This window comes from Oryzias latipes, chromosome 7 (assembly GCF_002234675.1).
Source record: "Oryzias latipes chromosome 7, ASM223467v1".
Classification (NCBI taxonomy): Eukaryota; Metazoa; Chordata; class Actinopteri; order Beloniformes; family Adrianichthyidae; genus Oryzias; species Oryzias latipes.
The window spans coordinates 14,075,527-14,102,782 of NC_019865.2; the positions used below are offsets into that span (position 1 = coordinate 14,075,527).

The 27,256-nt window shown below is 38.7% G+C and overlaps 1 protein-coding gene across 4 annotated transcripts in view; it reads right to left on the reverse strand.

Annotated features, from left to right (window-relative positions):
- Window positions 1–460: 460 nt before the first annotated feature.
- LOC101160317 (ERC protein 2) overlaps window positions 461–27,256 on the reverse strand; it is a 179,710-nt gene continuing 152,914 nt past the window's right edge. For all 4 annotated transcript variants that reach the window (XM_023956647.1, XM_011477368.2, XM_020704703.1 and 1 more), the window contains one exon: window positions 461–1,675. The gene's annotated coding sequence lies outside the window, so the exon portion shown is untranslated. The remainder of the gene's footprint in view (window positions 1,676–27,256) is intronic.

Genomic DNA, 27,256 nt, shown 5'->3' on the forward strand with positions numbered 1-27,256 from the left:
TTTTTGCTGTTGTTTAGATTTCAGTGGGTAGCCTGCAGAAAATCCCATCACTGGTGTTTTGGTTCCCACCAACATTAGTGGATGTTGTGGAAGCCGTGACTGCATCAGAAAACACTTAAAACATGCCCAGCCACAATTCAGGACCCCTTCCCCCCTCTCCTCCTTCCCCTCTTCCACCTCCACTGTGCCTTACCACGCCTCCATCCCCCCATGTTCCCTCAGGAAGAAAACTGGGCAACATCTGGCTGAGTTTATGAGAGAGAAAGAGAAAGAATTGGTAGACCATGAAAACTGGGAGGAATTCTTTCTTGATCAGTAAGAGTCCAACAGTTGTAGCAGCCATTATTAGTGGCAAAAACTTGAATCCTGGGAAAATACTCGTTTGTTTTGCCTAAATTTGCCAAACCCACAGAAGTGGGTTCTCGCATTATTGTCTTCCTGAGGAAACACGTGTTGCAGCTCTTGTGAAAATGTCTTTTTATTTAAACAAAAGAAACAAGGTTGCAGCAGAAATGAATGGAAAAAAAAATTCAAGGGTGAAAACAGCTGTGCCCCCCTAAACTCTCACAGTCCCACAAGCGACACCCTGTTTAGCCGCAGAGTTAATTCTCAATACTGCACATTATACCCCACAGTCAGGTCAAACATATGGTACAGTGAAAAAAGCAATAACACTGTGTCTTCAATTACAAGTCACTTCATTGTATTCATAATAATCACACAAGTTCACAGGATCAATAAATAGACAAAACAAATCACTCGTCAATATGATAAGACACACATTGCTGCTACATAAAAAAACATAATAGTGGCACTCATATTGTTTCAGCTGTATAAAATCATAAAGAACGTGATGTTGGTTCATTAAACACACATAGCAGGCTGAAGCACGAGGGAAAACTCATAAACACACTGCTTATACTTCATGCCAGCTCTGCTTCGTTTCCCACCATGTAAAATAAAGTCCGGATTTTCATGGATGGTGGAAGCTGATACTCAAACTGTTTGTTGGGCCATCTTCAAGCCCAAGTATGCATTTTCTTGTTGCTCTTTGTGCAGGAAACATGAGAAACGCGTAACCGAAGTGGTTTAAGAGGAATCTGGAAGTCAGTTGCAGTTCTATCTCATGAATTTGTCCTGGGATGGCTCCTTTGGCACAGCACATCGAAAAGGTCTCTGCGGATTATTGATCTTGAAGTCCCATGTTGTCATTTTTACACATTTAGCTGCAGAAGTAAACACATTCTTGCCAACATAAACCAGACCAACACTGGCAAGGGTTTATGGTTTATTCCGATGACTCGGGCCTGTCACGCTCACAGCAGACAGCAGCGCAGTGACTGTTGGTTGAGGTGAAGCCAGGACTTTGTAGCACCATGGTACCGTAAAACAAATCCAGCTTGCAGTCTGTTGAAAACAGCCATAGAGAATCAGAGCTTAAGATTCCACACTTGTGGCTGATGTTCCGGTGTGGGACATTTCCCCCTTGGGGGGTGTGTTAGTGAATTAGTTAGTGAAAGTGATATTCTTTAGAAAGATGAAGCATTTCCAATCATCACATCACCTAACACGATTACAGTACTTTGAGGTACAGGAGTATGTGTGGATATCTGCTTATGAACCAGGTGGGCAGAGCAGCATCAGCCAGTGCTTGGAGCTCAACGTTTCCACGGCTCTGTAGAAAGATTTTGAGAAGAAAAAAAAGGTAAACTGCAAAGAAATGTAACAAATGTTAAAATTGCAAGAAATATAAAATAATTTAAATTTTGTTTAAAAGTCATTTCTAAAACTTGTTACACAGAACTCAGACTCTACAAAGAAGCACAGTTTTTCAAAGCAAACATTTTGTTTTGTTCCAGTGAGACCATTTTCCTCCTGCAACTGTCTTTAGAGCTCCTTAAGAATTCTTTAAATGCACTTGGCAGTCCCCCAGACATCAAGTGTTCATTAATAAAAAGGAGAAAAAAGCTATTGGAATGTGTCTGTTATTCAGGCAGTCAGCAGCAAGTCACTTTTTTCCTTAGGGCTGTGAAACAATGATGTATGTCTAGTTTGCTGGGGGCGCCCCATTGGCTGAGCAAACAGGCCTCAAAATAACCACCAATCACTGATGACGCAACCATCAGTCACTGCAGAAGGGCTTGTGAAAAACCAAAGATTAAGGCATAAAACAAATATAAAAACAAAGGCCTATGTGTGCAAGGGTACAAAAATTCCAAATTGGCAGAGTTTTAGTTTAGGTGCCACTATTGCACTGTCTTCAAAAGGATTTTGTCCTCCATTTATGAAGAGTATGTCTGACTCCACTCTTCCTGCCACACTCTGATGGGCTGTTTCGCCAAGAAGAACCATCCATTACATACAGAAACAAATAAACAGTCAGTTAAAGAGCCATCATTTGTTATGCAACACTGGTCATAAGCGTGTACCCATGGAACTGTGCTTGCATGGATGTGTCACCAGCTAAAAGTCTGTGCATGCACGCGCATGTGAGCGTGGAACAAGGAATGTGCACTGGACACCATTCTCAAGTTTCTTTGCCTGTTGTCTGCACTTAAATTAATGATTTTGGGGCCCAAAAATCAACAAATATGGCCTCTGGCAGAGCAGAAATGGAGAGCATGACGTGCCTGTAGATGTGTTTGAAGAGTGCTCCTCTTTCTTCTCTGTCAACGCCTCAATACCGCCACACAACAGACGTTTTCACTTCACAAAGTCACACGTGACGCCGGTGCTGATGTTGTTAATGAGTAGATGTAGCGGTGTGGCTGTGGGCATTCATGACCTGTGATTGTTTTACATGTCAGCTCCTTGTGACGGAGTGCTAAAACTATATTGCATTTTGTTTTCCTGAGTTTAAGTGTCATTGGAAACCCTCATTTTTGAGAAATCTGCTTTTGTCAACCAAACATCACTAGCCACAACTTTTCATCAGTTGCTCATGACACTTCCTGCAGTGCACTACAAGCGTTTTTCAATATGTGCTTTTCAGAACCAATTTCAATGTCTGCTGTATTCCCTATAATTAGCTTATTAGACGATTTTAGAGAGTTTTTTTTGACAATACAAATGTATTCAGCTTCGTTTAAAAAAACAGCTTTTGAATTTCAAGAAAAAATGAATCAAAATATGATGTAATACCATTTTCCAATCCTGACCTAAACCAAGTTTTGTAACTTATTTGGGTCGGTGGCAGAAGTCTGGCTCACTCCAGAGTATTCTTCAAAAAGTAGCAACTGATAAATTTGAAACCATTTGAAACTCATTCCAGCCGAACAGATGTATCCATTAAATTATCCTGTTGAACCCCTACACATAAAACAAGCTTTCTGAAAGTCTGAAAATGACAAACATGCACATTTGTACATGGCAAATTACAATTTCTCTCTCTGCCTTGAGCGCCAATCAGCCATTCCAATCTTTTACTCCCTCTGTAACCCTAATCCTCCTCCCTGTTCTTCCACTCTTCCCATACTTGATGGCAGGATCAGATGAGGTGAACACTTTCTCATATTAATACTTGTTGAGCCAGGGTCTGTAGATAGAAAAAATGATTTATTTAATAATGTTAGAAAACGCTCCCTGCAGACTCTGTCAGTTTCTTTCAATAAAACCTTAACTTTTCCCCGTACTTTTAGCTCTACTAAACCTTTACTGTAATGTTAGGGTTTTTTGCCCTCATGTTGTACCAGCAGTGTGGTGAAATTCTGGTTGCGAAGCCCCCAAAAGTGAAAATCCTATCAGGCTGTTAGGTGTCAACTTTGTTAATGGGTTTTTTCTCACAAGCTCCACATGCCTGAGGATTGAATATCAAATCTAACAGTCAGGATGTGAGTGGTTGAAACTCTTCTTGTCTTTAAGTGCACCAGTATAAACGACCTTTTAAATGGATCCTTGTAAAAATTTTGGGACCACCAATGCTAGAGTGCTGCTCTTTCACTTGTGGTTGATGTTCTTTCACTCCTGCAGAAAAAAGAGAAACACGCTAAATTCAATTACCAGTACAAAGATTTTGCTCCTTCCTCTGCTCCCCGTACAAAGACGAAAGATGTGAGACAAGAAATGATATGGAATGAGGAGACCAAATTTGTGGGTGCAATTTGAAAAGACTACAACAGCAAAAATCATGTGTTTAGATGCATGTGTGTGAAGCATCTAAAAGGGGAGGTCTATCTTAAAAAACATGGTCAAAGTTTCAATAAATAAGAGCAAACCTTTATTTCACATCATGGGAAACACAATTGATCAATTGTACAATGTAAATATTTAGGAATTCCAATCCACTGAAATTTTAATGATATTTTTATTCTTTTAACATATTTAGGGGAAGGTGTGTAATAACACATTTTCCCAGATGGAAGGCTTTGACTTGTTTCTCGTGTTGTTCCAATTTCTTCCGAAAGAGTGCTGAATGAGAGGTGGATGTGGGACTGGATGAGTCAAAGCTGGTTCATATTAAAGGGACATTGTGGGTCTATCTAAATTAATTATATTTGTATGTAATGATGTAATGTATTACTGTCCTTTTTACTTATTTGTTTGTTTAAAGCTCATTGACATGTGTGGAGAATTAGTACTTGTCAAAAAAAAACACACACTTAAGCTACGCATCTTGTTTTTATCCAATGTTTTTTGTGACATGCATAATACATTTTTGGAGTTTTTAATCATTTCAAATAGAGATAAAACGACACTCCACAGTTCTGATGAGATGTGAACTTTTGCTAAGAAATAAAAGGTTTAAAGTTTTGCACTTCTGAGGAATTTTGGCCAAACATAACCAGAAAAAAAAATCACAACTTTTTAATGTTTATAGATTTGCTATAGAGCTAAGCAGAGTCAGTATAAGTCCAATGCCGACTTAAGATAAAAATGACATTTGTATTGACATCTAAGAAGAAAGTGCTCAATCAAATCAACACCCAATCATTGCTATTTTTAACTGAATATTTTAGTTAAACAACATTTGAATGAGTATTAATTCCCAAAGAAACACAACAAAAATAAAAATAAAAAATTGATTATGTGTCTGCTTAGTTAAAAAGCACAGCTATTTCTGCATTGTTATCCAAAATGCATCACACAGCAAAGTAGAATATCTGCTCAGCAACAGTTACTTTGAGAGCTTACTCATTTATCCAAATTTCTCTTTTTTTTCTTCCTCTCTTTCTTTTCTCAGTCTGACTTTTACAACTTCCTCCTGGTTGGGGCTGCAGCTCTAACCCAAACAAAACTCAATTTTTTAGTTATTGGCCCTCATGGCATGTAATGGAGAATCAAGCTAATTATCCCTACAGCTGTTTTCACTTGCTTTTTATGTAAGCAATACCTGGCTGATCCAGAGAGCAACAGTGAGGCCCTTCTTAGCGCTCCGGGCCTCCAGGCCGGCTAGAATTAGAGAGTAAAATGCCAGGTCTGCACCCCCATCCTTAACCCACCCCTCCTTAGTATTGCCTCCTTGTACCTCTAAACCCATCTCCTTGCACAAGTCTAGCTAACTAACTGTGTCTGGTGCTACCCAACAGCAACACCCCAAGTATCCACCCATAAAGACCAAGCCCTTTGATGTTCAACAAAGCTGCTCTTCAGTGAGGAAGATGGAACTGCAAAATGAATCTTTATTTTCTTTCACTGAAGTCAAATGAATGAGAGAGGGCGTGGCTCAGGTTAAAAAAGAATCATCTCCTTCAGTAAGAAGGACCATAACAAGACAAAGAGAGTGGAAAAAAAGGAGGGGGCGATGGAAAGACAGAGGGGGCAAAGGCGGAGTGGGAGGTGGGGGGTAAAGAGTGAAAGAAAACAATTCTTCGCTGGCTAATTACATAATTTCCTTCATCTGAGCAAACACATGCTGGGTGAAAGTAAGTGTGAGCAAAGCTCATGGATGCCAGGAAAGGATGCTGAGCACACTTACAACTATCATGTTTTCAATAGACATTTATGAACCACATTTCTGAGATAACTTATCAGGTACAACATGTAATCATTTATATGGGTCACTTACATTTATTCTCCTTCTGATTAAAAAGTTACCAAGTAAAGACAGTTTGTTGCACAGGTTAACACAACAGAAGTTCATTTCTGACTGCAAATGTGTTTATTGCAAAGACCACTAGGTGGAGTTGACTGTTGTTGAAAAAAAGTATATCTCGTGCATCAAAAGTATACAATTCCAGGAAGAAGCAACAGCTAGACACATGCATCTAAAGTGTTTTTTTTAGCCTTCCTTTTATGGAAACACATTTAATTGACTTTTTACTTAAACAGAGAAATGCAGGAGACACATGCAGCAACTTAAAATTACATTTTATTTCAGCCCAACCATCAAACATTCTGCAAACTTAAAAACAAGTCCTCTTTCTAACCCCTCCCTCTCTCTCTCTGTCCCCCACCCCTCTAATCCGATGAGGAATGATGTAGGGCCCTCTGTGGAGTTAAGGTTTGAGTCCAGCCAAGGTGTGCCAGAGCAAAAAATGACAAGGGTGGAATCTGCATTACCTGCTCTTCGTGTAGATGTTGTTTTGACGCATTTTGCTGACACAAGCAGTCCGCCACGCACTTAACTTTGCACAGAAAGAATGCCGGTTAAAGAAAAGCACACGAGCATGCCTGTTAAAATTCATGCAGAGAAATGCATTGGCCCACACATCAGATGATGTGGATAAAAAAAATGTTATTGGTGAGACAGGTTCAAAGATTCCCTAATCATGTGAAATTCCCCCCCAAGGCAAAAAGAAAAGTATGTCCATAAAATGCATAATGTTGTAGCAGGTACAAAATACAAGTTTGTGCAACAAAACCTGTATGGAATTCTATCTGTCATCCCCCTCCCTTTTGATCTGTCACTCTTCGAGCTTAGAATTTCTTCCCTACCTAATCTCACTCTAAATCCTTCAAGCTTTTTTGTCTGGATGATTCACGAGGGAAAGTGTGATTGGCAGTGTTTTTGTTACTGAAAGAAAATTCAAGGGCTCTGCTGTGGGCCAGCTGCTTAAGTGTCAAGTCTTAGTATACGACACACCACTGTACTTGCTATTGCACAAAGAGAAAAGCACCGCTGCCTTAGTGATCTTGTGCACCATAACAACACCTTGACCTGGGGCTTAACCTTGACAAAGAGCAGAGGAGGCCCAAAAGAACCGGGCCCTACATCAAGAGGCCTGAACACGTATGCATCTTGAAAGTAGTGCAGGCCCAGCCGGGCAGGGGAGACACGTGAAACCTGAGCCCACATTAAAGCATCTGCATCAGGTAGGAGATCAGGGGAGGCCTCCATGCTCTTAGAGTTTGCGGGAGTCCGGGCCTCTGAAGCCCTATCTCACCTCCATCTGGAAAGAGAATCTGAGGGTAGTCTGATGGTCTGATAAGAGACCAATGCCGACTGACACGGTAGCAGCCTCTCACCCCCATTTAACAAAAAAAAAGAAAATGTACAGAGTAGATTTCGACTATGACTGTGGTGAATTCTTATGTGGGTACGAGAGGAAGAATGGAGAGTTTAGTAATAATAATAATAAATGGTTAAAGTAGGATGGGGTTAGAAGTGCATGGTGGCATTCACTTAACTTAGAAGGTTTAATCCCATCAGGAAGCACATGCACAGGTTTACACAAACTTCCGTGTGTGAAGAAAATGATATATTTGTTTTAGCTGTAAGTTGTGGAAACACTGTTGTATGAGTTGTGGGGTGGCCGGGGTGCAGAGGTAGAGCGGTCAATCTCTGATTGGATGATTACAGATTTAGTTCTTACCTTGCCCCCCCAAGTGTCCTTGGGCAAGACACTGAACCGGACACTGCTCCTGGTGGGTATAAGTTAGCGCCAGTGTTCGGCAGCGGAGCCACCATCAGTGTGTGAATGTTTGAGTGAATAGGACTGTCCCTGTAAAGAGCTTTGGGCCTTCTAAGAAGGTAGCAAAGTGCCATATAAATATATACCATACACCATTTGGCCTACATATTACAAAAATACATGAAATAACATTTCTTTAGAGGAAATTTAAAGTTCCTCCCAGTCAAAGGTTTTATTTTTAATGCCTATTGATGAAAATATGCATCAAACCCATTCTGTTCCAAACTTACCTTAACCCTTGTGCTATCCTAGGCACTTTGACATTGGGAGTGAGGTCATCTAGACCCCACAAGACAGTGCACTGAACTTTTTCTTCAATGATTTGTGATCTTCACTGGTTTCCATGGATTACATGAAATCCTCTCCATCTTTATCCACCTCTGTCATGGTAGGGAGAACACGTCAATGGTCATCTTGACCCCATAGGATAGCACAAGGGTTAATTTAGCATCTACTCGAAAGCGAAAACACAAGTCATGTTTTTTCATAGATAGAAATCAATTCAGGCATCAAGGGGTTAAAGATGAAAAAAGAAAGGAGAGCAGGAAAATTGCTGCTGTCTGGAATACATGAAAAAATATATTTTTCTGTGTTTCTGGACTTTTGCATTTCTTCCTCTCTTTACATTTGGAAATGTGTAATCAAAAAAAAAAAAAAAAAACTACTGAAGTTCTCATTAGAGCAGTCAATCCATGACCTTTACTGCTGTTTAATGCTGCACCCTCCTCTTGATGTCTTCTCAAGACAGCACCAACTCCACTGACTCATTAGTTTTTGCTGCAGACCCAACATGTTGCTTCCTCTCTTTAACTGCCCACAGACTCTCTGTCCCTCCATCTGTTCTTTATTGCCCTCAGTTCAGTTTCTTTTCTCATTGCCCCCGTATCACACCAGATAGGAGACACAGAATCCACTTTCCTGCTCTAGCAGAATCTGATGCAGCAGAACACATGTGACAAGAGCTACCCTTCAGATTTTATCAATCACTGCATGACTAGTTAAAGCTACATAAATAAAATATGACTGATTACCGAACCTAATCTAAAACAAAGCAAGAGATTCCTGAACTTGAACTTAATGTAATTAGAGCAAAGTTTAAGGCCTACTTGAGTGCAGATGTGTGCCTGCTGCATGGGCTCAGAGACAATAGAAAACAGGCTTTGCATTTGAAATGATTAAGTTTGGTTTAGTTTGGTCATCTCAATTCTATTTAGCATCACTTAAAACAAGTTCAGCAAATAATGATGATATTGGGTTTCTTTTTCTTTTATGATAATGTGTCTCTGCATGTGTGCAAACTTATGTGTAACTGTGTATTTGGTTTTAACTGTCCCTATAAAATCTGATCAAATATGGATTTATCATCCTCAGTACAATTGTATATTGGCTTTCTCATTTGTTTGATTATATATATAATTTTGCAGTTCATGTACTCATTTATTTAATATCATAAAATGGCAGATGTGGCCTTTTTTCTTTTCTACTTATTTTACATTGACACAAAATGAGATAACAGAAAAATTTAATGCAAAAAGGCCAAAATAGGGTTTCTTGAACACTTCACTCCAGGCCTGCACTACAATAGGGTTTAGCAGAAGGTAAAGCTGTTCTCTGAACGAACCAATCATGTTGTCAGCAAAGTCTGTTTGGTGCTCTTGGGGTCAGTATAGCCCCAGGACATGAGGCATATATGATATACGCTAGGGATAAGGAGAGAGGCTTTTACACTGCTTGGTGGTCTTGAAGTGATCTCTACTTTAGTATGACATCTGTGTCAATATAAAAGAATGGAGGAATAAGAAAAAAAAGCCTAAAAACCTATTTTAGATGTCTTACTTTGAGCAGAGCACATCTCACAGCTGGGATAAACTCTGAGCAGTAAAAACATATTGAAAAGCCAGCAATTCAAGGATTTAGAGGATGCTACGTTTCTGTTTTGCAAGAACAGTCTTTTAAAAGGCACACAACAAACATAAAAATGCTTTTTTCATTTCCTTAAGTGTTACTGTATTCCGCCGCTTATTAGGGTTTCACTTCACGGTTTCACATATTCGCGGTTTTACGTATTTGCAGAGTTTTTTTTGTCATGTGACTCCTCCGGTTCATCACAAAAACTCAGCTCAAGACGCTTGGATGAAAGTTTTTCATCCGAAAGAGGTGCTGCGGGGGAGAAGGGGAGCATAGGCTAATTATCATCTGGTTGAATGATTAATGGATGAAACCGACCTTTTCTGGAAGAAGATGATCGACCTCTCGCAGTTAACTGATGAAGGAGGAAGCACGGACTTTTGGTTTCAAGGCACAGAGTGACAGAGTAACACTCCTAATGTGCGTTTTAAAGTATGCAACGGTACAGTCAATTGTTTTGAATAAAAAAAAAAATCTTAATGTAAGCAATGTTCCAATTTTCTTTAATAAATGTCTTACAAAGGATTATAAATATTTCAGAAGGGTTTTTAATGAGTAAGGATCGTTGAAGTACATTCTTCGGCCGCAGGGGAGGGGTAGGTTCTCCGTATTTGCTGATTCTGTGTAGTAATGGTTGTCTCTGGTCCCTAACCCCCACGAATATTGGGGAATACTGTATATGCAGTAGTTTTCTGTGAGGTTAGATGAAATAAAGAGAGATAACTCAGTCGCAGCATTAAGGTTGTGAGAAAGTAGCAGTGGCACCTCAATGGAAAAAAAAAGGAAATAGCAATGAGCTAAAGTGAGCCACAGGGCAACTGACAGGGTCAGAAAAAGACCCAATAAGGTGATCAGAAATTTAACTATGCAGATGTCTTTGAGCAATAAAAAAGCCTCTTGAGTACCGTAGAACTCTAAACATGTAAATTTTTACAAATTGTCAGTCTTGTCTGTAAAACCTGAAGGCAGAAAGAGTGGATCATAAATAAGCATCGTAGAAAGTGACAGGTTTGGCTCCCCCTGTAGTGAGAAAGTAAATAATCTTCATTGGCTGTGACAAAACAACTCATAGTTTTATGATATTTACTGCTGAAAGCACAGTCGAACATAAAAAAAGAAGTGATAGAGTGATCCACACTGACGGCACACAGGCGCACACTTGACATTTACAAGTACAGGTTATGCTATGCAAATATATTTTCCCATTTAAAAAGAATTATGTACAGTAGATCAACCACTGTAGTACATCCAGACCTGTTTTGGCTGTGTGTAAAAGTTTGGGATGTGGACAAAGACACCACTTTTACGCTCTGGTGCATTGCGTCGCTCCACAAGGCATGATAAAATCAGAATAAGGAAAGTAAAAAATTACACTTTACATTAATGTAAGTAAAGTTTATGAAAAATTCTGGTAATTCTTAAAGTACAAAATGTTACTATGTATATGTTTATGTGTGAACTCTGTCTATTTAATCTGGGTGGTGCTGGGAATAGTATCGGCTTAAGGCTGAAAGAATTCAGGCCTCCCAAGCAAGGTCATGTGCTGATGTTTAGTAGAAGCTTTCTCAGGTCACAGACTGTGACTTTCAACCATCACTCAGATTTCTTCACATATTTGAATGGTTCTGTTTAACTGCAATACCTGACATCTCTCTTCCAGTTTGCTGTAATGACGTGTGACAGCTGTAGCTTTTAAAGAGGAAGTCCGCCAAAACAGTTGGTGAATATGTAACACACATAAGCATTCAAGTTTAAGTCTACTATGGTATGACTATGAGGGGAAAAAAAAGGTAGAAAGCAATAGCACAGCCCAGAGTTAGATTCCCGGAATCTGAGGAGTTTGTAGAGACTCCCCAAAAATAACAATGCTTTAAAAAAAAAAAGAAAAATGGCACCAAAAAATGTAACAGAAATGTGAGTTGCTGCTTTTGGATGGACTAATACTTTTCCTTCCCCACTTGTGGCTAGAAAATACAATGACTGCAGTTGATACTGAAACAGTTGGACACTCAAACATTAAAGGATAAGGCCGCAGTTTTTTAAAACAGTGCTCAAATACCCAAATGAACACCAAAATGAAATGTGAATGCTGCAATCATTCCTACTGTTTATATAGACCAAGGTTATAGATTAGCTCCTCAAGCAGTTCCAAAACTAAGTGATGGGAGAATAAAGTTCACATTATTTCATTCTGTGCTGAGCTGCGTTTTTTGTTAGGCAAAATAATACACTAAAAAAAATACTTTGACAGTTTGAGTCATATATCCCAGACTGCTATAGTGCAGCATTTATTCTATGTGCTTGTAAAAGCATCGTCTCTAGCTGCATGATGAAAAAAACAACAACATGAAGAATTTGCATTTTTGGCACCATAATGAAAACTTTATCTTTCTGAGATGGCTAAATTCTCACATATATCTGAGCTAAAAGGTTTGATGCATCTTCCGCGTGTAACAAACTTTGGAAATCTGGTTGCCCCCACAACAATATTTTTCAGGCAAACACATTAAAGACCTGCTTCAAATGGGCAATTGACACTTTTAAGTCAGACCTACCATGAACTTATGTTTCAAAAATTTACATCTTGAGCGTGATGCAATCTATAATGACATTTCTATGGTTACACAAGCCAGCTGAGTGGTAAATGTGCCTAGTCGCAGTTAAGTAAACAAGGATCTCTCTCTGCTCTCACTGTATGTGCTGTTGGCCTTGGGAACATTCCTGAATCACTTAAACTATGATACAGTAAAGATCCAACTCTTATTCTTTATTCCTTTGGCTAAAGGCTAAATCTGCAATGAGAAAACAATGTCACCATAATTTTCTCTATGTTGATTCAACTCCACTCCTTTGGTTGTCCCTCTGGTTTTAAAGAACGCAAAACACTGCACAGCTCAGTGCAATAAATTAGCATCAGCTCCTGTAACTGCCAGTACACATGTGTGCTGTGTTTGTCTTACATGGATAGTGTTTCACAAGGATAATTACATTGTGTCTTTCCCCACCAAGGCTCTGTCACAAGTTGGACAGCTCAGACAGACACGCCTGAACACCTGTGAGAAATAGCACATTGAAGTGAGGCTGTCAAAATCTCTGAAGGACAGAAGAAAAGGCTATAAGAATTGTGGTTCTTCTAGCTGCTGGGACTAAAGAGAAACTTTGGATTGTTTGTAACTTCGGTTAATACATTTTCAAATATTGGATCACAGCGACAGTATCCTTTATGTGCAAAACCATACTTTAGGTATCCGGAAAAAATACTTTTTTTATATTGCTCCAACCTCTGTGAAACTGTTCTCTTTGATCCTTGCTGAAAGAAATGATGTGATTGAACAAACTCTAGTATACATTTCTATCCCTCTCACCCCCAACCTCTTTACCTTTCCCCATGTCCTAGCTGGAAATTTATAAAATTACAAGAAAACAACAAAGTCTGTAAAAGCCAGAACAACTACAAAAAAAAGAAAAAAAAAAAAAGAAAAAGAGTAGAGTCTAGAGGCAAGAAGGGACATTCTACAAAAGGATAATAACAGTGGTTAAAGCCTGCTCTTTCATTGAGTAAATCTGGTCGGGGCTATTTCACACCATAGGAATCTCCTGTTGACTAGATCAAAGGCTCACCCGGAGACAGAGCCTACAGAGGACCAAGGAACAGGTAACAATGCCCAAGCACTTGATACTCACACAAGGACACACAAAAAACATCTCTGTCTCTCACACATTCATCTTAATGGAACAGACTAGTCAGTAAAGTGGTGTGGAACTTCTTCAACAGATCTTTAGCTCCAGTGTTTACATTCCTTCAACTTCAACTAACATTCACAATTAACGTAATTCTAATAGATTCTGAAGTGGAGAGAAGCAGCCTTGCCCAGCATTGAACTGCTTCTCAACTCGGAATTGACGGAAATCAGCAGAATCAGCCAATTTGATCGCATGAATGGCTGAGGAGTTATGGTATGTAATAGAGCGTCTGCTGTTTGTGTGTCGCTGGCGACATCGCCTGTGTTAAAGGGTTAAGCATCTATTTGAGCTTGTGGGGAGTGTATTCCAGAAACCAGAGAAAAACAGTGCAAATATAATTTTGGGAGACTCAATACACTAGAAAACTACTCAGAATTATACACAGAGACATTGCACGAGTGAGTCTGCATGCTCCATATGAGCAGAAGAATGATGAGACTACCATATGTACAGTGGACATCTTGCTTTGAATGGTACAGAAAGCATGTGTGACTTAAGTTTAGCCACATGATGGATAGATGTAATATTGAGTGAATATATCCAGAGAGGGTGAACATAAGGCTATGTCACTAATGAGCCATCTCTCCTCAAACCTTTGACTATTGTTCTCTTCCTCCTGAAAACAGAACAAGGGGGATACGGAACCTTCCACCCTCCAGAAAACACTTAGAAGGACCAGTGAAATTGGATAAAAATATACATGGATAACGCTGTATCTCAACAACTTACTACTGCCTAATTCTAGGGACTGCAAAGTTTCTAAAGTCAAAAGTCAAAAAAGGTAAAAGGTTCTTGAAGGGACAGTCACATTCACACACATATTCACACTCCAAAGGCAGCTCCACTGCTGAACAGTGGTGCCAACCTATAACCACCATGTTGTGTTCAGTGTCTTGCCCAAGGATACTTTGACACATGGGAACCAAACCTGCAATATTCTAATCAGAGGTTGACCACTCTACCCCTACACCACGGCTAAAATACAACTCTAAATCTTTCTTTGACCTGACTTTTATTGTATTGCAACCAGGCTCAGTACGGACGACTGGTTTGGGTCTGAGAGGACAAGAAAAAGACAGACAAAACGAAAAACTACTGAAAAATCTGTCTTAGGATGAACACGTAGCAGAAAAGACATAAGAAGCAAATGAATTAACATAAAGCTCCTGGAACATATGTTATGGGACAAAAGGTATTTGTTTGTCATTGCAGCAGCTACAAGACAAAAAACCAGATAAGCACAATACACCAAACATCTGTTGTGAAACAGAGAGAAAAGTCAGTAACTCCATTGGTAAAAGGACATGATAAAGATGGACTTACATTGTTCTTGAAACATATTTACAGAATACAAAAAACTATATTTAATCATTCCTAATCTCTTAAAAACAACAACAAGAATAATATTGGAAACAAAAAAAATTACTAGTATTTATTAGAAACTACAACAATTAGAGATCAGATAGACAAGAAAAAAAACTGGAAACATCAATTGGAAAACAAGAAACATAACAGCTAGGGACTGCCACAATCACACAGACATTAATGGTTGAAGAGTGACCAGAATGGCAAAGAATAGACAGGAAAACTTTAAAATAAAAAGTGAGAAAAAATACCCAACTGCATCCAAAAAGGAGATTAAAGCATTCATCAAAAGATGTTTGCAACTTGAATGTCTGCAACCACAACCTTGTTTCACCTCAGATTTTTGTTGTGTGGTGTTGCTAATTGGTTTAATAGTTTCTGAGGTACGTCTAATATTCCACAGTTGTCTGTTTTTTCAGACCCAGCCTGGATCAGTCTAAAGTGTTGTGTGTTTAACATGGGAAGGTCCCACCTTAAACAGGTCATTATGCCCAATAGCCTTTGCTGTTTTCATAGAATATGAGAAGATTACATAGCACTATGGCTGGCCAATTACATTCTTCACTGAAACATACTTCTCTACCAACTACTCTAATGATGATGGCTTAAACGTTTTCACCAATAGACCTCTTTCAGAAGGTGCAGCACTCACACTCAAAACACTGCCCAAATAGATGACACACACATATTCAGCCACAGAGGCTGACTGGCTTGAATGGAATTTGCGTGTAATGTGAATATCAGTACCACACAATTTTATTCAGGGTCGCCAGTGTCTGTGTGCATTCGGTAAGCCCTCCTACGGGCATGCTGGGAAATTTCAAGGAGGGACATACCTGCCTTGAACAAACTGTGTTACAATTCAATTAGGTCATACAAAACAGACAGTAGAACATTTTTGTGCTTTAAACTTAAAAAGATCTGTTCTTCCTTAATGAGAACTTGACTTTAGATGCACAAAACTAGAGTGATCCAATTGGTTAGAGTGCGTTATAATTGGAGTCCTAAGTGTAAGCCATGGAATCACATCTGTTTTTTTCTTTCTTTTCTTTTCTTTCATCACTGAGAAGGTTGCAGAACTGTTAGTTGATGAATTGGTAAATGGTATCGGCTGCACATTTTTAGTATAAAAAGGTGGAAAGAATAGAAATACCTTATCAGATATTAGCAGTTTTATCTTTCTATAGTTTCTGAACAAATTGCATACATTTCCTTTTTTTCTTTTTCTTTTGTGTAATACGTGCTTTTTGTTGTACAAACATTCGTTTTACCAAAAGTATTTTGAGTTTAAAAACAAGAAATTTTCTGTTAACTTTTATTCCATTTCCAAAAAAAACAACTTCACTCCATAACCTTCAACTCTCTTTCTCCAACTCCCCCTTCCACTCAAACCTATGTCACCTCTGACCCAGACCCAATTCACTACTGTCATTATACAATTAACACCAATTAAGTCATCTGGCACTAAGAATGCGTGTGTGCATTAGCATGAATGCGCACATGTGCTTGTGTGTATGCCCTTATACGTTAAGTATGTGGATGTGTGTAAGTGTGCATGATAGGGCAATTACAGCAGCACAAGGGAGCCTTTGGGAAGCTGAGAGCACTGCAATCAACCAATCAGCCTTCGGATGGCTTTGACATGAAAAGAGAGCATAGCCTCTGCTAACCCTGGGGGTCAGGCTCAATTTACTCTATTTACCCACTCAGGAATGACCTTCTGTGTGTGAGGAAGGAGACACACATAAAGGGGGAGAGAGGGAATGATGAATACGTATGGAAATGTCTGCATGAGTGGGAGAGAGACCGAAAAGGGGAGAATATGAGGGAGGGAGAAACTGGAGCATTAGGAGCCTTCGGATTGTTGCAGGTGAATTTTGGAGGGTGGTTGAAGCTTGATGGTTAAGTTGAGGGAGCAGGTTTGGGGGAGGCCTTCAGGTTGTGTTTGCAAAGCTAAAAGGCCAGCAGTTGGAGCCCATTTGCTAACAATTTCCCCTTGGAGAGTGGCTCTACACACAGGGACTATGTACACACTCTAAAGAGCTAATATGAGGAATGACAACCTTACACTTGGTTTAAAATGTTTAAAAGTTAGTTGCTCCATAAACGCAAGAGGGATGTATTTAAAAATGTGATTTTAAAAAAAGACTAGAGATTACTGGAACAAGCCAACTTTGGTTGCTATCTTGGCTTATTTTGTACATTGTAAAACCATTGTTTAGAACCTTTAACATCTATGTAACTCAACCATATTTCAAATGAGTCGTCCTTTTCTGATAAAAATGGGCAATGGTAGTTCTTGAATATTTCCAAGGCAGTGAAAAATCTTCCTTTTTTCCCCTTTTTCGTTAGGATAGGTGAGTTTTGATCTCACAAATTGAAGAATCATGTTAAAACTCGGATCCCCTTGGCTAAGCACCATACTGTTCCATGGCTCAGCTGTGGGGTCTGGTGCCAGTACTGGCTGATAAAAAAACACAAGAGCAACAGTCTTTCCCTCATCACTGCAAACATGCTCCTGGTCTGAGAACAAGTGACTGCAGAAAAACCAGAAACAGACAGAGAAACTTCAAGAGAAAAGAATCAAGAAGTAAACACAGATGCTCAGTATTTCCATTGCTCCTGGTCAGTGATATCATATATCTGACATGAGGGACACGGGTTATTCTATATCTATTGCACATATGTGTGTGCGTGTGCATGTATTTAAGCAAAACCGCTCTCTGCTCCAGGGGTCTAAGACGTAGACTGTAATCAAGGCCACATTACTCTGCCACAGGAAGTCCTCCAGCAATCGACAGGAAGCAGTAACACAAGGACTGCATCATTAGTCTTACCAGTCTTAAACTGCACAGCCAAAAGTTGCCATGGTGGAAATGGGAGAAGTCGTGCACCCACGATTGTGGGTAAGCATACTATCTTAACTTTTGGGTCGTTTTTTTTTTTTAATTATTATTATTGTTATTTTTTTGACTGGTCTTGGTATTAATGACTTATTTGTTTACTATATTTAATGATTTCAGGTTGTGAATGTTTATTAGAGTCGTAGCACGACTTTGAAGCAGTGTTGGGCTTTCAGCCAGAATACCAGAGTTAAATAAGTGTAACACACATACGCACACATGTGCACATACACACTATAAACACACAGATCCCCAGACAGTATAGACAAATGAGAAACAAATGGCTCCATTGTATGGTCTATACCTTGTCTCTCCTTCCCTCTGACTTATAATGGCACAGTGAGAATGCAGTTTTGAAAATGGTCCCCCTGAATATCCATCACAGACACATGCACACAGACACACACACATATGCACACCTCCTAAACCCTCCACACCCCCATCAAAAGCCCTCCAACAACATTCTCACCACCCCTTTCTTTCTCTGCTCTGCATCCCATCAGGACTAAAGAGGCTAATTTCTGTCGATGGCTTACAGGTGGCCAGTGCAAGGTGAACCACATCCCCTCTGCTGGCTGACACACATGCAGGATCGCACAATTCATGCCCTTTAAACCAAACCCTTCAGAAACGTAGTGTTTAACATAAAAAAAAGATACACACCTTAACACACCTCAAAGGCAGTAGAGACACACAGTCATGCATGTGTGCAAAAACACACATTCAAACATTGAAACTCAACCAGAGCTTCACTTTAAAATTTCAGGCAAATTGTTTAAAGGTCAGGTGTAGACCTTGTAATCTCACATTTCCAAACAAAGTTAAAGCTTATAATGTTTGTTAGAAGAAATTCCAAGAATTGGTAACCTTTATGTTTTAATTAAATAAGAAAACAAAAAAAGTACTGTTAGGTTTTAACTTTAATCCTAGAAAGTTGTGTTTTGGAAGTGTTTGCAGTCGCCAGCAACTATAAAACAGAGCTTTAAAGAAGTGATACAAATGGAAAACATATTAGCTTTGGATTCAGTTTCCCTTTAGATGTTAACAAAAAAGCAATTCTCTTTACACAGTTTGCCTATTAATTTCCAAATTTCCTCATTTTTACAGCTTAGGACATTTCACCTCTAGAGCACAATTGTGTGTTCCACTGTTCAGTCAGTTAGCAGATGTGTGCATCAGTTTTATAGACATTTTTAAATGTTTGCTCACAAACACCTCTCATTTTTTGGATAAACTTCTTGGTCTTAGTAAAGGTTAAGAAGTGTACTGCAAAATTACAACACAGTTTGAGCCCATGCTCTTTTATTCATTGCAGCAAGCGCAGGAGCATGTGAGGAGCAAGATAACGGCCATGTGTGCTTTCCTGCACATGCAGATAGGATTGCATCTCTTTGAAGCCATGCTCCTGCCATCATTAAACACAGTCCTGCAGGCTGGAAATGCTTTCTGGGATTGTCTCACTCTTGCAAATATGTTCAAAATAAAGGTGGGGGGGAACAGGCTGCATAACAAACTGAATTGACCGGCCCTCTTAAAGTCACTGTCACTGTGCAAAATAATGAAAGAGGATCATCCTAACTAAAAGAAAAAAAAAGGTAACATAAACAAACAAACAAAAACTTAAAAGCTGTAAGTGTTTACACTTGGCTGGGAAGTCTGCACCTTGGCCAAGAAGGTTTGGCGGGTGTCAGGGAAGCCGCTGCATGCCACACTTATCAGCTGCTATCTGATTGGATAGTGACGGTAAGTCCTGACTTGGAATTTTTTTTATTAGATTTGATTTTAAATGGTTTATTTCAAGCAATCAAATAAGAATAATACACAAAAACACTACAATCATTAGGTATACACAATGACGAATCAAACTTAAGATAATTAGACATATTAATAAATATTGCTGGAAAGGGAGAAGAAGGAAGCAAACTTATATAATCCCACCCCAGTTCTACCGTAACCATTTTATTACATGATTTATCATTATCGGGTTCATAACTTTTATCAGACAGAGTTAAGAATCCTAAAGTGTCAATAAAGCACATGAAAAAGATGAATTACTTAAATTATTATGTAAAAAAGAACTATTTTAGAAATCAACAGGGCAAATGCAGATCAGTTATCTAAAATATATGCAGATTATGTTACTTATAAAGGTCATGTATATGATTAATAAAAATAATACTATATCAGTATAATAGAAATAACACTGTTTTAAAAATCTTCATAGCAAAAACTGATCAAGTATCAAAAGTTAAAATATGTGCAAAATTATTTTACATTAGGAAAAATCATGAAAATGCATCAGATCTTCTGACAAAGTGCACCTTTTGAGGTTCGGTGACACGTGAATTCTAGTCATGGCTAGTGTGTGATACTGACGTTTTCAAGAGGGAACCATTTTAGACAATAAATGCTGAAAGATTAGAAGAGGTAATCACACACTTTTGTAGATTCTATGACTAATGCATGGTTATGCTGGACAGCCTACTCAAGTTCATTTCTGCAATTAGCAAATATGTAAACCAAAATTATTTCAACATATTTTATTTAGTAAATATTTGTTTCTGTTAATCCGGATGTGTATGTATGGTTCAACTAAAAAAACATTGCAAAAAATTGTGAAGTTCAGATAGAAACGTTCAGAGCAGGATCCCCAGGCACAAGAAAAACCACCAGGAAGCTGCCTATATTAAGGACATAGACAGTACACTTTGAGCAAGGAGATGTGCTGGGCTCACGACAAAGGCTCCACACATGCTTGTTCATTTGTTGACTTGTAGGACTTTGTGGACTATATTTTGATCCTTCATTCTTCTTTTAATTTCTGATGAAATGTGTGCTGATTAAGAAATTGATAAAATATACACTAAAACAGTTTTGGATTTACTTTTAAAGAACTTACAATACCACCAGTGCTCATTTTATCACATTAAGCGTGTTTCTCCAAGCCAGGAGGGTCTGACATGAGGTAGCTCATGGTTCAATGATAGTTCATAAAGATTTTTTGTATACATAGTTAACTCTTACACACAATAGTTAAAAGGGAGGACTAAAAAAGTAAAGACAGAGTGAAAGTAATCATGTTTCTGTCTTTCTAATGAATACCTTCAGGCAGTAATAGGATGGTCTGCCTACAAAAATGTATGCATGGGGTTATCCCAAGTCTTTGAGGCACCTCTCTGTAATTATCCGTATAAATGTTTGTGCTTAAAATCTTAAGAGCATATGCTTCTGTTCGTGCAAGTGCGCAAAGTTGTCTTGTCTGTCAGTTTTAGTCATTACACTTAATCCCACAGATGACACTCTCAATCCTCTCTGTCAACTCAAGTCTTTGCAGCCGCAATCAGGCAAGGATCTGGGTTTAGCACTTGCACCCCCCACATACAGTCACGTAAACACACACTTTTACCTCTCAGATAACACCAGAGCAAGTCACAAAGAGAAGAAAGCATTTTTGCCTAGAAAGACACTCAAATGATCCCACATTGGTATTTTATGTGGCTGAAAGACAGTGTGTTGGGAAATGGGGAGGGGGTCGAAAAAAAAAAAAATAAATGAGGTCTGATTATCAATTTGCTATCGGTTTCCTATAAAGAAATCCTTTTTACCATCAATATTCTTACTACTTAGCTTTTAAAAAAAAAAAAAAAGGTCGTTACTATACAAGTAACTGTTGTTTTCTCTCTTTTCTAAAAAGTTTTCTAAAAAGTATTTCAAATCCTGGCTGTGTCCTTTCCGTAAGACTCTTACATGTTCTCCCCATGCGTGTGTGTTTGTTTTCTGGGCACTCCGGCATCCTCCCAAAGTCCAGTAACATGCATTGCACGTCAATAGTTCAATCTAAATTTTTTTCTTAGATGTGGATGCGAGTGTGTGCGTTTGCCCGTCTCTGAGTAATGCGACTTTCTCCAACAGTGACTGGGATAGGCACCAGCACCCCAAAATGGATGGAGCAGGTTTGGAAAATGGATGGATAGTTTACTAGTATACATTTTTGACTGTCCCTAGTTAACAATTTATTTATTTAGTTTATTAGCAAAGCTAAAAGGAGCCCATATGCTATGGCACAAAAAAAAGGTAGATTGTAGCCACAAAATAGGTAAATCATACAAATCAAATAGTAACTTGTGGCCATAAAATAGATATACCATATAACTGGCTGTGCAGCCCCCTGGCCCCTGAAATTCTGTTTAAATGTTTCTCTGAAATTGTGATTTCTTTCAATTTCAGGCTTTTCCGAATGCATTTGGAGCTTTTTCCCATCCTAAACTCAATCACAATGTCTCTTTGTATCATGTAGCTGTACTTCATATCATTGTGTTGTTGTGTTTTTTCTCACAGTAAACCCAATTATGTGAATAGTGGTAACACATTTGTGGTCACAAACTACTGACATATTAGTGATTGTCTTAACTGTTTTGTGGCTACAATTTATGTATATTTTGTACCATGTCATGAGTCAGGCTCAGTAAAGAAAAAAAAAAAAAACAGTCTGATTCAAAGAATATGGAGTTTATGATTAAAAAGACTTAGCATACACTCCCTTCCTACATGCACACAAGCATTATGCACACTGTTCTCTGCTAAGGTCTGCCACATCCAGAAAACCCTAAGCCCCTATAAGCCAATGTATAAACACATGTTTACTAAATAATGTTGTGTTTAAGGAAGTCAACACACTTGAAGGAAGCTCACAACATTTGCTTTTTTCCACATGTTCAAAACTTTGACATTCCTACCTTATCACAGTATATGTTGCTGTAGGATAAGGCAGAGGTAAATATACCAGTCAGTGTAGTTCAGGTCAATCTCGCCTTAAAAAGCAGCACTTTCCCAGACAGAAAAAGATTAATCTGGCAGATAATTTACTCCTAAGAGACTCAATAGTTAAACCACGGTCTAAGTTGAGGATGTCACATAAAGAAAAGGGCATCTATCCAGGGACACCAACCAAAAGCAGACAGGCAAAACAATAAGAGATTGGCACCTTTCCACTAATTACCTGTAGAATCCTGCATAATCTCTCTCACGGGCAGTATTCCCATGACTAGATAATCTGAAAGGCAGATTCACTGTCCCAATGCAAAAACTACATTTTTCAAATTATATCCAACACCACTGATTCACAACATAAGATGTTCAAGCTTCCTAATATCCATGGCTTGGAATATACTGATTGCTTAGATGTTCATGTGTTTATTTAACCCTTGTGCTATCTTAGATGACCCCATCCTTACATTGACGTGTTCTCCCTACTATGACAAAGGTGGATAAAGGTGGAAAGATTTCATGTAATCCATGGACACCAGTGAAGATCAGAAATCATTGAAGAAAAAAGGTTCAGAGCACTGTCTAGTGGGTCTAGATGACCCAACTCCCAATGTCAAAGTGCCTAGGATAGCACAAAGGCTACAGACCAAGTTCAATGAAAATAGTTTTTTTGGTGTTTTTAACATGTTCTTGTGGCATTTTTCTCATGGACATAAATACAGAAAATTAAGCTCAACATTGCATTTCTTAATATTTCTTTGTTCAAATATTGTAAATCAGAACAAAAAATTCAGTTGAAAAAGGTTGCATTGCTAATTGCTAAAATATAAGATGGGCAGGCCAAAAGTTCCCTGCTCTGCTCCATTCTGATGCATCCAACTTGTATGCAACTAGACCCACGAACGTCTTTGTTTCCCTCGTCTGAGTTGGCATCTGGCTGGATAGCTCCAATATTGCTCATATAACACTGGCAATGTGAGGTTGAGGTTGTGGGTTAGGGTTCGCTAGCGGGAGAGCTTATAAACATATGGGTGATGGGAAGTGAGAGCGGGCTTGCACCGAGCTAACAGTCCCACCCACAACTCAGAGGCAAATTTCTAATGAACTCCTGCCACTCTGCAGAAACTGTGTTCTAGAAAACGACAGTTTTTGGGATTTGGGTTAAAAATCATAACATAATTAAAAGACCACTGGCAACGCTTTTAAAATGGATCAAAAGACAATCATAATGGGTCTTAGGCAGCAAAGTAGTTCTACATTTGCACCCAGTAATTTAGAGCAGTGTTTCTTGACTCTGGTCCTCCCCTGCTCGGCATGTTTTACCATTTACTTTGCTGACGCATGCACATATAACCAGTTTTAAAAGTCTAGAACCTTAATCTAATAAACAATGTTGAAATCATGCAGAGTGTGACTTTAGGGGCATGGTCATGTGCTCCTTTGTCAAATCTGATTAGATTAATCTGGAAAAAAGTAAATGCATTCTGAGGGGACATAACCGATATGCCCACTGAAAAAGTCAAACAAACCAGATAACAGTTGAAAAGCAGCTCTGATTCACCAGGTATTGCAAATAAGTTTTTGTGCATGGCCGGAAACAAGGCAACATAGAAAGATTAAGAGAAAAAGCAGAGCTGTGAAATTCTATTGGGAAGCGGAACAGATTTCACACGTCTGGTATGCCGCTATTACGATGAATCTGAAAGAGCAGTGGAATTGGTCTCAGATGTGGTTTTAAAAAAAGTTAAATAAGATGAAAGCAACATTTTTTTTCTTTAAATTAGCTGCTTTGATATCATCAACCCAATGTTAATTATTAGTTACACTACCTGTAAGTGAATGAAACTATAGATCTTAATTTTAGCAATAACCAACTTCTCAAAAGAAAGAGGTAGGCCCAAGGATCACCCGATTATCTGGTTAAAATTGAAAAAAACAATAACAAGCAAACAAACAAAAAAGAACAGTAAGTAGCTCATCACTCTGTATTCTGAATTTACCACAGTTCCAAACCACTGCCCTTGTCACTTGAGTTATCTATAATTTATCATTCTAACCCGCACTTTATCTAAACATAAAATACTGGTATTTTACCCATCAAACTACTGTTTTAAGCAGCTTTCTTCAAACAATTTTTTTACCTGCTCCCGTGAAAAATTCACCCATCTAAAATGGCAAAGAGAACACTTATATTTTGATGTTTTATCTTTCCAGAGTTGTATAATAAATGTCAAAAAGACAATCATTGTCCAACACACGACTCTTTGACCTAACCTCAATCCTACTGCCAGCACTTAGAACGCCTGTGCATTACATTGTGGTGCTGTTCCGAGATCAGCAAAAGGAGGACCACCCAGCAGGTAGTTAATCCCATAGCTGCAGGGTGAAAACTTGTCCTATATTAACCATTTGACAAGGTAGTCCACCCTTAGATGGGATATTGGAGAAAAATACAAGGACAAATGGACTCATTGATAAATGGCATTATTCTTTATTCTAGTGTGCATTCCTCTTCTTTAGAAAAAAAACCCAAAGTGATCGTGAAAGCCACTCCTGCTCCTTTACCTCTCACTTACACCTTAAGCCAGCTGGTTTACAGTTCATATCTAACATTCTTGTTGCAGATGGTTGATTGCAATACTTAAAAAAAAACAGACCATCTGTTACAGGACATTTATTGTCTTTCCCCTAGGAATAAATAAATAAAACATACAATTTCTAGTTTTTGGGGTGTGCAAAAAAACATGTTGAGTATGAAAGGCTGTCATGTTAACAGTAAAGTGGAAAGTTCTCCAGAGATATACAAGCCATCATCTCTACAGAACATGGCTAGCTAAAGAAAAAAATAAAATAAAACGGAGGAAAATTGCTTTTGTTGTTTTATGTCAATTACAGTCACATCAACCACATGCATGGACAATAGCATGCTACATGGTGTGGAGATATCTGGGGGGAAAAAACAAAACCACACAAGGAAGTTGTTTAGATCAGTGCTTCTCAATTATTTTTTGCAAGGCCCCCCTAGGAAAAAGAAAATGTTTTGCGCCCCCCCTAATCCCCCCATCCCCACACACCCACTCGCCACAGTGACAATATATTAGGTTAGTATCTATAAAAATTGTGTAAGTATACTTAAAATTGTATCTTTTATCATTAACAAAAGAAAAAAGCAATATAAATCCACTTTAAACAAGTATTAGCTTCATTTTGCCACACAGAAACCCTATTATAGTCTAAAGCAGAAAAAAAGCTTAAAGTGCCTGAAATAAAAAAATCTGTCAGTCCTTATTTAAAGTAAAAACAATTTGACCAATTGAACCATTTGATACTGAGAAAAATAATTAAATCAATAAATAATATTAAATGTAAATTGATCTCAAACATTAACAGCACCACTAAAACATTGTGCTGATTTTTTTCTCTAATTGATCGATTGTGTATTTATGATCTCAAAAAGTACAGCTGTTTTCCTGCATTACCTGCTGTCTTTATGTGAAATACTGACACCAACTAAACGACAGGCAGACAAAGAATACACTTATGGAAAATAAAGACACGTCATCAAAATATCTACAACATTTAATAAAGAATGACATTATTAGCATGAGCTGAGTAATCTAAAGGCACATGATGATCTAGGTGTTGCACATCAGAGGGAGCGTTCCGTGTGCACGTTCCACCTCGCAGCCTGAGCCCACTACCCCTCCCTTCTCCTTCTCACACACGCGAGCCGCGCGTGTGACAGGAGGCAGGAGCAGCTGCAGTGACGGCAGTTCACAGTTTCAGGCTGTTACAAACTATGTCATATAACAGATAATAGGAAACCAACAGTGGTGCAGATTTTTTTCCAAGCACTGAGCCGCTGCCACCGCAGCCCCCCTTATTACCTGTACCTAAAACCGCTACTACTGCGCGCCCCTCTGGGATTGCATCGGCACGCCCCTCTATTTGAGAAGCACTGGTTTAGTCCAATAAGAGTGCATTCTAATGGAACTCCCCCAAAACCAAGGAAAAAACCCCAGGAAATAAGCATAAATATCTTAACAAAAATATGCATAGGAAATTAACTGAACCGCCTCAACTATGGTCCTTAATATGTCTTTCCAAAACTAAAATAAAACACAGTAAGCCTGTCGTCGATATATACTCCATACAAACTGGAGTTTCTCAGCTGAACTGCAAATAAGTGGGAAAGAAATGCAGAATTATTCATGCTCACTGCTACGATCTGAACTAGTCTCATTCCCCAGGTGGAGATACCCCCATTTTAAAGAGAAGCACAACCACAATAGAGAGAAAAGAAAAGATTGTCACCATTGTATGTGAAATTGTGTGAGGCAAGCTGTAATAAACAATACAAAAATAATTACCTAACAATAGTTAAGGGACCTTTTTTGCTCTCTGAAAAATGTATCCAATGAGCATTTGCTTGCCTATGTGAATATGAGCATGCATGCCTCAGTTGTGCCAGAATGTTTACTGGGTTTCATGAGAATGTGTGCTAGCACAGATCCCCTTGGCACAGGCAAAGTAAACTGAGCAGGGTCTTACATGGGCTCTAATCTTGTGCTGAATGTCATCTAACAAATGTAGCTCTTCCAAAGACCCAGGCGAGAATCTGAGCAAAATAGTGACTTCTCCTGTTTTTGTGAATCCTGTGCATGTTTACTTGCTTGATAGTGCATGTATAACAAAGAAATGCATCAGAAGTAAACTGAC